This window comes from Oryx dammah, unplaced genomic scaffold (genome assembly GCF_014754425.2).
Source record: "Oryx dammah isolate SB20612 unplaced genomic scaffold, SCBI_Odam_1.1 HiC_scaffold_2, whole genome shotgun sequence".
Classification (NCBI taxonomy): domain Eukaryota; kingdom Metazoa; phylum Chordata; class Mammalia; order Artiodactyla; family Bovidae; genus Oryx; species Oryx dammah.
Window position 1 is genome coordinate 131,544,432 of NW_024070186.1, and position 12,085 is coordinate 131,556,516.

Consider the following 12,085-nt stretch of genomic DNA (forward strand, 5'->3'; position numbering starts at 1 on the left):
CAGATCAGTGAGTCAGTCAACTGGTTTTCATTTCACCCTCACTACGTGTAATGTTAGATATACTCACCCTGTGTCTGATGGTTAAATGCTTCCACCTGGCTTCTGCTGTTCTGTAAACCTATCATTCCTATAACAAGAGCTCAGGTTCACAACATTTCCTATCATCAATGTCATCTTTTAATGGATAGCTATCATTCTACCACTGAGTTTCCATCTCTCTGGTTCCTCTCTAAGTGCTTTTCTTAGTGAAAGAAGTGTCTCCTGGGCCCTTTCAAGAAATGTAGCTATTTAGTCAGTTGTTTGAGCTCATACAATAGATATATTCTTGTATATCTACCTCTGTGAGTACTTTTGATCCTTCCTCAACATTCTGTCAAATGTCAATTCTACCATCTCTGGGTACTTTAATGTGATTATTATTTCCAGCTTTCCAAGAACCAACTCAACAATGAATCAAGACCAAACCCTTGCTAAGATGTTGAATCTGAATTACAAGAAAGAAACCCTAGTATCATCCAATCCACCCATGCCAGCTTTATATATGACTCACTTTGTCTATTACCTTCAAGTCCTAGTCAAGTTTTCTTGATTCTGGTTGCTACATACCTTCTAGGTCTTATTGTTCTGTTGGTGAATAACTCCTATCCTCCCTTAGTAGAGTCAGTACTTCCCAGGTAGACCATCCTAGAACTTGACCTTAGTTATTGTTGTCCAGTGAGGAGGCGTACTTCTAGGGGAGATTGCAGCATGACCATGGCCTTTCCTGGTGGCTCAGTGGTACAGAAACCACCTGCAATGCAGGAGATGGAGGAGACATGAGAGGCTGATCCCTGGGTTGGGAAGATCCCCTGGAGGAGAGCAGTACCAACTCCAGTATCCTTGCTGGGAAAACCCCATGGACAGAGGAGCCTGGTGGGCTATGATCTGTGGGGTTGCAAAGAGTGGGACATGACTGAAGCAATAGCACGCATGCAGCGTGATCACAGGCAAAGAGATGCTTCTGCACTGTCTTTAGGAAAGGAAATGTTGCTATCCTCAAGCAATAGTAAGTAAGCCACTTCTGAAGACACAGAAGATTCAAGATTATCTTGGGTTCAACATATTCAAGTACATTCACTCAAATATTTCCATAACATTTCATAGGAGCCCACTCTCTCTCTAACTTTAGAGACTTGCCAAAGATGTGACTTCATCACTGTTTGTAGCTCTGTTATATTTACTCTCAAGTCTGGGCCTAATCTTCAGCATGGTCTACTCTCTGGCTACAGGTGATGAGAGTCGCTATTAGTGATGCCATGGAAGGCTTTTCACTTTCATAACATGTCCTTGGTTGTCATTGACTGACCTGAGCTTGTCATTTGCTTTCCTTTTCATAATTGACACCCAGCAAAAAAGCAACCAATTCCACATTTCTAAAAATAACAGTTTCCCTTGTTAGATAACTTAATAACTTAATAACTTAAATGTTAGAGATATTGCCTAAGCCAATACACCCTCTTCCTCCTTCTTCCCATCCCAGTTTGCCAGATGGAACATTTTGGTAATTGTAAGGCAGTGTTGGGAAACAATACAAGGGGAAACAATGGAAACAGGGAGAGGATTTATTTTTGGAGGCTCCAAAATCACTTCAGATGGTGACTGCAGTCATGAAGTTAAAAGATGCTTGCTCCTTGGAAGAAAAGCTATGACCAACCTAAACAGCATATTCAAAAGCAGAAACATTACTTTGCTGAGAAAGGTGTGTCTAGTCAAAGCTATGACTTTGACTACATGAGTAGTCAAAGCTACATGACTTTTTCCAGTAGTCATGTATGGAGGTGAGAGTTGAACTATAAAGAAAGCTGAGCACAGAAGAATTGATGCTTTTGAACTGTGGTATTGGAAAAGATTCTTGAGAATCCATTAGACTGCAAGGAGATCCAACCAGTCCATCCTAAAGGAAATCAGTCCTGAATATTCACTGGAAGGACTGATGCTGAAGCTGAAACTCCAGTACTTTGGCCATCTGATGCGAAGAACTGACTCCTTGGAAAAGACCCTGATGCTGGGAAAGATTGAGGGCAGGAGGAGAAGTGGACAACAGAGGAGGAAATGGTTGGATGGCATCACCAGCTTGATGGACATGAGTTTGAGCAAGCTCCAGGAGTTGGTGATGAACAGGGAAGCCTGGCGTGCTGCAGTCCACGGGGTCTCCAAGAGTCAGACACTGCTGAGTAACTGAACTGAACTGAACTGAACTGAACTGAAGGCGGTGTTGCGCCAGGAGTTACCATCCATCTAATTTTCACCCGTAATTGCTATCTGGCTGGTAAGTGACCTCACTCCTGAATTCTGTTCTGGCCATCTATTTTCTAAACCACCTTTGTTAACAACTATATTATATCGAACTTGCCAGAATCATGTTCTGAGACAAGGTTTGTGATAGCAAGAAAATTCTCACAGGTACCAAATTAGTTACCTAATTGTTACAAAATTGCTACCTAAAAAACTACCAGAACTCTGTGACTTGAAACAATGCCCAAGGTCTGTAGGTTCAAAACCAGGCGGGTTTAGCTGAGTTCTCTGCATAATGGATCTCAAGACTAAAATCTAAGTGTTAGTCAGGCTGAACTCTCATGTAAAGACTCTTGGGAAGAACCAGCTTCAAAGTGCATACATGTACTGGGACTTCTCTGGTGGTTCAGTGGTTAAAAATCCACCTTGCAATGCAGGGGACGTGGGTTTGATACTTGGTTGGGGAGCTAAGATCCCACATGCTGCAGAGCGACTAAGTGCCATAACTTCTGAGCCCATGCACTACCACTAGAAAATTCATGTGCCTCAATGAAAAATCCTGCATAACACAACTAAGATCCTGCATATTATAACTGAGACTTGATGCAGCCAAATAAATTTTTTTTTAAAGTCATGCAGGTACTTAGCAGAATGTAGTTCCCTGAAAATGTAGAACTGATATCCCTGTTTCCTTTATTGACTGTTGACCAGCAGTCTCCCAGCTGTTAAAGTCTGCTCAACAGTCTTTTCACACTGCCTCCTCTATCTTCAAGGTCAGCAATGACCCTTGGAATCTTTCATAGGTTTCTCATCTCTGACTTTCCCTTCTGCTTCCAGCGTGGTTATATAAGGGTCCCCTATTACACAAGAACTTAGTTCCTATGTGATTGTTGAGACTAGTTGATAAAAGGTTCTCTGTAACATAGGGTATTTGTCTTTCATTTGGTTTATGGAGACTGATTATTCATTTGAACACATTCCAGGTCCTTGACCATCAGAGATGAATGCCTATGTCTATGAACTGTCATAACTCAAATTAAATCTGACATGCCCACAAAGTCGTTGGAGTTAATATCTCCTTATAATAAGGTCAACTGATTAGGAAATTTAATGAAATCTGATAAGTCTCCTTGCCAAGTAACAGAACAAGTCACAAGAGTAACATTATAGAGCAGAGATCATGACACCACCTCAGAATTCTACTATGGTTTGCTACAGAATTTCCTTTAGTAAATCAATTATTTTGTCTGCAAAAATTAAGAAAATAATACTATCAAACTCATTGGATTTTTGAAAGGTTAAAAGAAAAACTTATTTTACAGTACTTAGTAAAGTGCTTGGCACATAGGGTGTTCGTCCTCAGTCATGTCCAACTCTTTGTGAACCCATGGACTGTAGCCCACCAAGTCCTCTGTCCATGAGGTTCTTGAGGCAAGAATACTGGAATAAGTGGCCATTTTCCTCCTCCCAGGAGTCTTCCTGACCTAGGGATCTCATGAAATTGCAGGCAAATTCTTTAAGATGTAACATTTCATTTAGCTAATGAACTAAAGGTTCTGGTAGCTTGTCTCTTGCATCTGTATAGTCAAAGCTATGGTTTATCCAGTAGTCATTTACAGATGTAAGAGCTGGACCATAAGGAAGGCTGAGCACTGAAGAACTGATGCTTTTGAACTGTGGTGCTGAAGAAGACTTGAGAGTCCCTTGGACTGCAAGGAGATCAACCAGTCAATCCAAAAGGAAATCAATCCTGAATAATCACTGGAAGGACTCATGCTAAAGCTGAGGCTCCAATACTTTGGCCACGTGATGTGAAGAGCCGACTCATTGGAAAAGACATGATGCTGGGAAGGATTGAGGACAGGTGAAAAAGGGGGAGACAGAGGATGAGATGGTTGGATGGTGTCACTGACTCAATAGATATGAGTTTGAACAAACTCTGGGAGATGGTGAAGGACAGGGAAGCCTGGCGTGCTGCAGTCTACAGAGTCTCAAAGAGTCGGACACAGCTTAGCAACTAAACAACAGCTGGTCTCTAAAGATGGACCTCAAAGAACCAAACCTCCTAATACTCACACCCCTGGATAGTTTCCTTCACTTGAATCTGGGCTGACTCTTGTGATTCACTTGTAATAAATAGCATGTGACAGAAAGAATACTGTCTGATTTCTGATGGTAGGTCATAAAAACTCTTAGAGTTTCTATCTTGGTCTCTCAGAACATGTGCTGCAGGAAGGGCCAGCTTCCTGAGGATGCCCAAGTTCTGTGGCTACCCAAGTTAGCCTCGTGAGGAGGTGTCATGGAGAGAAAAATGCCTAGATGGCCCTAAGTTGGCCCATTTCAGAAAGACGATATGCATGGGACTGAAGAAGAGTTCTTGTATTTCCCGTTGAGCCTTCAAAAGAATCCAGACCCTGCCAACATCTGACTGAAGCCTCATGGGGAACTTAGAGAAACAATAAAGTTGATAGTAGGGTCTAGCCTGGTGAGCAGCAGTCCATGGGGTCGCGAAGAGTCAGACACGACTGAGCAACTTCACTTTCACTTTTCACTTTCACACATTGGAGAAGGAAATGGCAACCCACTCCAGTGTTCTTGCCTGGAAAATCCCAGGGACGGGGGAGCCTGGTGGGCTGCCGTCCATGGGGTCTCACAGAGTCGGGCTTGACTGACGCAACTTAGCAGCAGTAGCAGCAGGGTCTGCCCTCATGGCTCAGTGATAAAGAATCCACCTGTCAATGCAGGAGACATGGGTTCAATCCCTGATCCAGGAAGATCCCACATGCCCCAGAGCAACGAAACCTGTACACCACAACTATTGAGCCCGTGCCCTAGAGCCTGTGCTCTGCCGCAGGAGACGCTGAGGCAGTGAGAACTTGCAACCACAGAAAAGCCAAGCAGCAGCAAAGACCCAGCACAGGCAAAAATAAATGAGTAAATAAATACAATTATATTTAAAACCAGATAAAATATTAGTATATAAAAAGGGTGACAGTAAATTGTTGCTTCAATAAGTTTCTTACAGTTAGTTACACAAACAAGAATGGAATTCTAAGCAAGATACTAAATTAAATTTTCATTGAGGATTTCCTTACTAGCCTTTCCCTAGATCCTACAAGTTTTTGAGGCTAGTTGATATAAAGGCTTGCTGTGATGTATCCTATGGGTCTCCCAATTGGTTTATGAAGCCTTATTTTTCACTGGAACCTACTCCAGTTCCTTGATTGTCTATGATAAATGCCTATGTCTAGGCACAGTCAAAACTCAAATGAAATCTGACATACATCCAGTGTAGTTGGAGTTAATTTCTCCTCCCTTGGCTCCTACTTATTACAGAAAGACCTGCTCATTTAAGAGTTTTCAAGCTACACGTTCCTGTAGTTGGAAGTTATTACATGTTGATAGTTATCTTCGCTGACAGTCACTAGCCTTGATATGCCAGGGAGTTTTAAATGGAACTGAGAAACAAAGGCAATACAGTTATGCAGACACTAGAATGTGAAATAACACTGCAGTGACTTAAAGAAATGGAATCAATGCAGCCCTGCCCTAATAAAATATGAAGGCTTTCCAGCCGCAGATTCTATTATCTTCGGTGCTACTCCTGTTGTCTGTCTTTTAAAAGCGCAACTGCAATCCAGTTAGAAAAATGTCACAGCTCTCCTGTAAAAACAGCATGCTCCACACTCACAGCAATAAAGATTGCCTCCATCATTGAACATTGTTGTCTTTGGTCCCTGGCACTGAGCAAATTCCCTGAAAATCTCACAATCCGTTTGTTTGACAAGTGAGCTGATCTCGGCCACAACAGCAGCAAGTATCTTCTTTAACTTTGGTAACTTGCCAAAATTAAATAAAGGAAGTGATCCAAGAAGAGCAATAAACAACAGAGCTGCTAGGATGCTAGTCGAGGAGCCTAGCTTGGCATCTGTGTCCAGCAGAGCGCCTCTATGTGCTATTGTCAAGGGTATATTGATGATAAATGACAGAGAGGTCATTATTTCCCTGAACTCAATTGCCAGCCTCCTCATTCTTATAAGCACAGTCATGCCTGACAGACACTTAAAGATATTTGTGACTGTCTAGGAACATGAAGGCGGCAGCTCTAAGCTTCCTGGGCAGAAATGTGCTCTGAAGGAAACAAGAGAATTACCCAAAAGCCCAAGACTTCAAAACTTCTGACAGAGCTGTAAGAGGGACTGCTTTCATAAAAATGCATGACCCTCAAACTAAGGGGGGTATTGTTTAATAAGCTTCTTTACAGCAAAATCATTAGCAGCAGAGAGACTGTAAATCTAGCTAACTTAGAAATCCATACATCTCCTAATAAAGGAAATGTTTTGCCTTGATTTTTTCCCCCATTATATGTAATTAGATCAGTCCTTAAAAAAAAAAAAAGAAAACAGTCATAATGGATGTGCATACTTGGAGGAATTTAATGAAATGAGTCGAGAAATAACCATTGAACTAGAAGGGACTCTAGAATTTTACCATTTTCGTTCTATTATTTTAGAATTCTCTGTGTGACACCAGCCCAGACACCTAGAGTTACACAAAGCAGCATAGTGCATCTGTGATGGGATTTGACCAGAATTCCCTGCGTCTGGGTACTTTACTTGGCCTATTGTTCCCCCAGGATGCTGGATCCATCACAGATACTGTTCTCTTAAACACAGGCTGTTTCTAGTTAAGGTCATTTTTGTGTGGCCAAAGACCTGGGCACTGGCTGCGATAGGAGAGGAGGAAGCAGAGTTCAGCATCCTACATTTGTTGAGCTTTAGGAAAAGCAGAGCAAGCAGGAGAAAACTGCTCATGTTCGAATAAGGATCTTAAATATTAAGGATTATTGACAAGGGGTCTTATAGAATCATAAAGTTAAAAGATTAGACTATTGCGTATTTCACAGAATCACCCCATCTTCCATCCCAAAGACTAAGTCATGTCATTTCTCCCTCTTCTCTGTTTGTTCATCCTTTTATCCTTTCTAATGAATACTTTGTTGTTGTTGTTGTTTTATAACACAGCAATGTTCTCAGCTAAGTATTTGCTTTCCCAGAATGCCTTGTTGCTTACAGATGTGGGGAGTGGAGAAGGCTTGAAAGAGAACAAATGTGGTATATCCAGGCTGAGATCTAGCTTAAGTCATAGGAGAAAGGAGGAAGGCTTCTAGCAGTATCTTTCCAGGTAAAGGAGGATGGCTGGTATAACCATTTTGTCTCTCCTCTTCATCTTAACTAAAGAATATGTGTGAAAGCTGAAGCTGTAGCAGCCACCTTGCAATCATAAAGTTGCATAATTCATTCCTTGAATCATATGCACCAACTCCCTATTGTGAGCGTACTTGTTATGCCATAAAAAGCAACTTCTTTGTTTGAAATGAAATATCTCCTCTTTCCTTGTGTGAAATGTGCTGTTCTATCTTTAAGAAAATGATCAACTATAGTTTTCCTCTTGATTCATCCCTCAAACTTTCCAAGAGTTATTATTTCCACCACCTTAAGTGACCTCATAGCTGTTTGTACCCACAGTCATTAGATACTTTTTGCATGTCCATGCCAAGTCATGTCTGACTCTGTGACACTATGGACTATAGCCTGCCAGGCTCCTTTGTCCATGGGATTCTCCAGGCAAGAATACATTTCCTTTTTCAGGGGATCTTCCCAACCCAGGGATTGAACCCCAGTCTCTGCATTGACAGGCAGGTTCTTTTCCACTAACACCACCTGAGAAGCCTCAGATACTTTCTATGTGTTAGCAGTAATTCTGTATATAACCTGAATATCCCCATTCAGGTTCCACAGACACTGAGATTGTATTAGCATTCATATTCATTTGCTACCTCAGTTCCATTTATATTCATGATCCTGCAAAGACAGTTCACCCATTTCTCAAATACTGTCGACATGGTGAATGAAAGGATGAATCCTTGCCTCCAGGTACTGCTCCCCCAACCTCAAGTTTCTACTGCTGACCTTTTCTATATTCTGGGCATTTGTTGGATCTGATAAGTTTCTCGTCTCCCTTTCTACCTGCCACAAAGTCTCCCTCCTCTTGGGAGAATGAAGTCTTGCTTTGGGTACAAAATCTAGGGCAGCCCAAAGCTGCCAAACCAATAAGATGACAGAATCATGTGATGCCCTCAACTAAAGCAGTGGTATCCCCTTTAGTGTCTCAAGTTTCTCCAGGCTGCAGCTCAGATTCATCCCCAAGGTCCTGCAGAAGATCAGATGTCTATACAGTCCAGCCTCTCCTCCATGACCCTCCTCTCTCTTCTCTTTTTCTCTGTGCCTGTGTGCTAACTTGCTTCAGTCATGTCTAACTCTTTGCAACCCTGTGGACTATAACCCGCTAGGCTCCTCTGTCCATGGGATTTCCCAGGCAGGAATACTGGAACAGGTTGCCATTCCCTTCACGGAATCTTCCTAACCCGAAGGTTAAAGCCACATCTCTTATATCTCCTGCATTGAGAGGTGGGTTCTTTACCACCAAACCACCCAAAAAGCCCCCTTTCCCTGTAACTCAAACACTAACCTTTCGTCCTCTTTGCTGCTTCTAAAGAATGACTACCTGGTGCAGTGGTCATGGACCACACATTTTACACCCAAGAAAGCTGTGATTCCCAGGCTGATGTCAGCTGGACTTAATTGTCTTTCCTACAAGGTTTTCCCTGGCAGCTCAGATGGTAAAGAATCCACCTGTAATGCAGAAGACCTGGGTTTGATCCCTGGGTAACCCATGGCAACCCACTCCAATATTCTTGCCTGGAGAAGCCCCATGGACAGGGTAGCCTGGTGGGCTACAGACCATGGGGGTCACAAAGAGTTGGACACGACTGAGCAACTAAGCACACACAAGGCTTTAAATTCTCCTAGGACTGGGCAGTTTTAGATTCCTTTTTCTGTTCACTTGTTTCTGTTTATTTTTCTTTCTCTATCACTGCACAGCATCTGACAAACAGTGTGTCCTTGAATAATGTTCAATGAAAAAATGAGGCAAAAAAAAAAAAAAAAAGCTAAATGACAATGTCCAAATCTGTTCATCTAGACAGTGGCAGAGCCAGAGCTAGAAGAAGTTGCTTTGATTTCTAATCCTATACTTAGTCATTGCTTTGGATGGGCTTAAATGAGAACTTGGAGCATAAGGAAAATAAACTAATACACTGTTAGCGGTGATTTTTTTTTTCAGGAAATAAAGCATATCTCTTGCTGCTGCCGCTAAGTCGCTTCAGTCGTGTCTGACTCTGTGCGACCCCATAGACGGCAGCCCACCAGGCTCCCCCATCCCTGGGATTCTCCAGGCAAGAACACTGGAGTGGGTTGCCATTTCCTTCTCCAATGCATAAAAGTGAAAAGTGAAAATGAAGTCGCTCAGTCATGTCTGACTCTTAGCGACCCCATGGACTACAGCCTACCAGACTCCATCCATGAGATTTTCCAGGCAAGAGTACTGGAGTGGGGTGCCATTGCCTTCTCCGAAAGCATATCTCTTACTTGCAATTAAATAAAGGACGTATACTTTGACAGACAAAGTGGAATTATCATTTCCCAGTGATTATTTATACCCTATCTCAGAGTCCTAGCAGGCCATGTGCCCTGAAAGTCCATGAATAATCCTAGAAAGTACAGTGAAGTTCAGATCTACTTCTGTTAAAGAATTTACACAGTCCAAAGATGGTCAGTGGTCCACTAGTTATATTGGGGGGAAAAACAAACGTGTCAGATTAGGGCACGTGAAAAAGAATGTCTCATATATATACAAGCAACACCCCCCGACACACACACATACGTATTGCTTCCTATAAACATATCTCAGCAAACTCAGAAAATGGAGCAAAGGGAACTCATAGAAGCAAAAAGACAGCAATCAATACTTGAGTTGCCCTGGCAACTGGTGAAGAGGAAGAAAGCTACTGCCAAGTGATTCATATGATAGCAATAGTCTTCGAGAGAGTCCTGCGGTAGGACCATTAGCCATCTGGCTTTAGAAACAGGAGAGCAGAGCAGTGCCAGGGCACGACATTATTTTATTCATGCTTCTATCTCCCCAGTCCAGGCTTCTGACCCAAACTGATACAGATCCAGTTTGCTTTTAAGACAAAAGTTACATAGGATGTATTAAGGTAGGGGAAACAGGAATTATTTTTCTTTTTCTATTATCTATAATTTTACAATGAAGTTTGCATCAGCTGGCTCAGGCTGTTATAACAAATACCACAAGCTAGTATGGATTACGGAGAAGTACTATTGCCTGGAAAATCCCATGGACGGAGGAGCCTGGTAGGCTGCAGTCCATGGGGTCACTAAGAGTTGGACACTACTGAGCGACTTCACGTTCACTTTTCACTTTCATGCATTGGAGAAGGAAATGGCAACCCACTCCAGTGTTCTTGCCTGGAGAATCTCAGGGACGGGGGAGCCTGGTGGGCTGCCATCTGTGGGGCCACACAGAGTCGGACATGGCTGAAGCGACTTAGCAGCAGCAGTATGGATTAAATCACAGAAATTTATTTTCTTAGTTCTCAAGACTGGAAGTCCCAGATCAAGGTAGTGGTAGATATGGTCCATTGTGAGAGGTCTCTTCCTGGCTTGCAGACAACACCCTTCTTCCTGCATTCTCACGTGGACTTACCTCTGCAGCATGTGGAGAGAGAGAGAGCTCTTCCTCTTATTATAAGACCAGAAATCATATCAGATTAGAGACCGACCCAAATGATCTTATTTAACCTTAGTTGTTTGGCGTGCTGCAGCCCATGGGATCAGAAAGAGTCAGACATGACTTAGCAACTGGACATCAGTAATCTCCTAAAGGTCTTACCTTTGATTACAGTCACAGTGGGAGCTAGAGCTTTAATATGTGATCTGTGGGAAGGCATTGAAGAGGCAGCATGATTCAGTTCCTATCAAGACGGTATACCAAAAACATCTTTTTCTAAAACGTGTGCATGCGTACTAAATTGCTTCTGTCGTGTCCAACTCTTTGCAACCCTATGGACTGTAGCCCACCAGGCTCCTCTGTCTGTGGGATTCTCCAGGCAAGAATACTGGAGTGGGTTGCCATGTCCTCCTCCAGGGGATCTTCCTGACCCAGGGATCAAACCCAAGTCTCTTGCATTGCTAGACAGATTCTTCAATGTCTGAGCCACTGGGGAAGCCTAAAACACAAACCTGACCAAAAAGAGACATATTTCTTGGGCTTAGTAAATAGGCATCATTGGACAGAAATAGATAGTATGACTAAATTGCTATTCAGAGTATTCTAACAAGATAGCATTATTAACCACAATGAGGTACAAATCTACGGTTCCACTGGTAGCTTTAAAAATTCTTTTTCTAACTGTAAAATAAGTATAATGTGAATTTATTTGTAGAGTGAAAAAATTATAAACTGGGTAATGCAATTAATTCACCCTGAAATTATGGGTAATTACTTATAGTTTGGAGATGATTAAAACCTAAAAACATGTGCTTTCCTACCTCCAGGGTTGTCCTTTTAGAATTATTTTTCTGATTATACACTTTTGTTCTCCTGTAGATAAGGCTCTGAATTGGTTACATTATTTGCTTACTCATATGCACTGTAATTAATCTCTACAGAGTAATGACATGAGTCTTGTATTTGACTTTATAGAAAAAAATGGGTTTAACCATGTAGAGTCCAAGCATTAGTATATCCACTGAACCTGAGTCTACGTTCTTGTTTGCTTCAAACATGATATGTACTAGTGGTTATCTTCTACCGAGTGTCCCTGCATTTATAGCTTGCCTCCAACATGTACATCAGTGGCTTAAATTTAAAAAATTATAAACAGGAC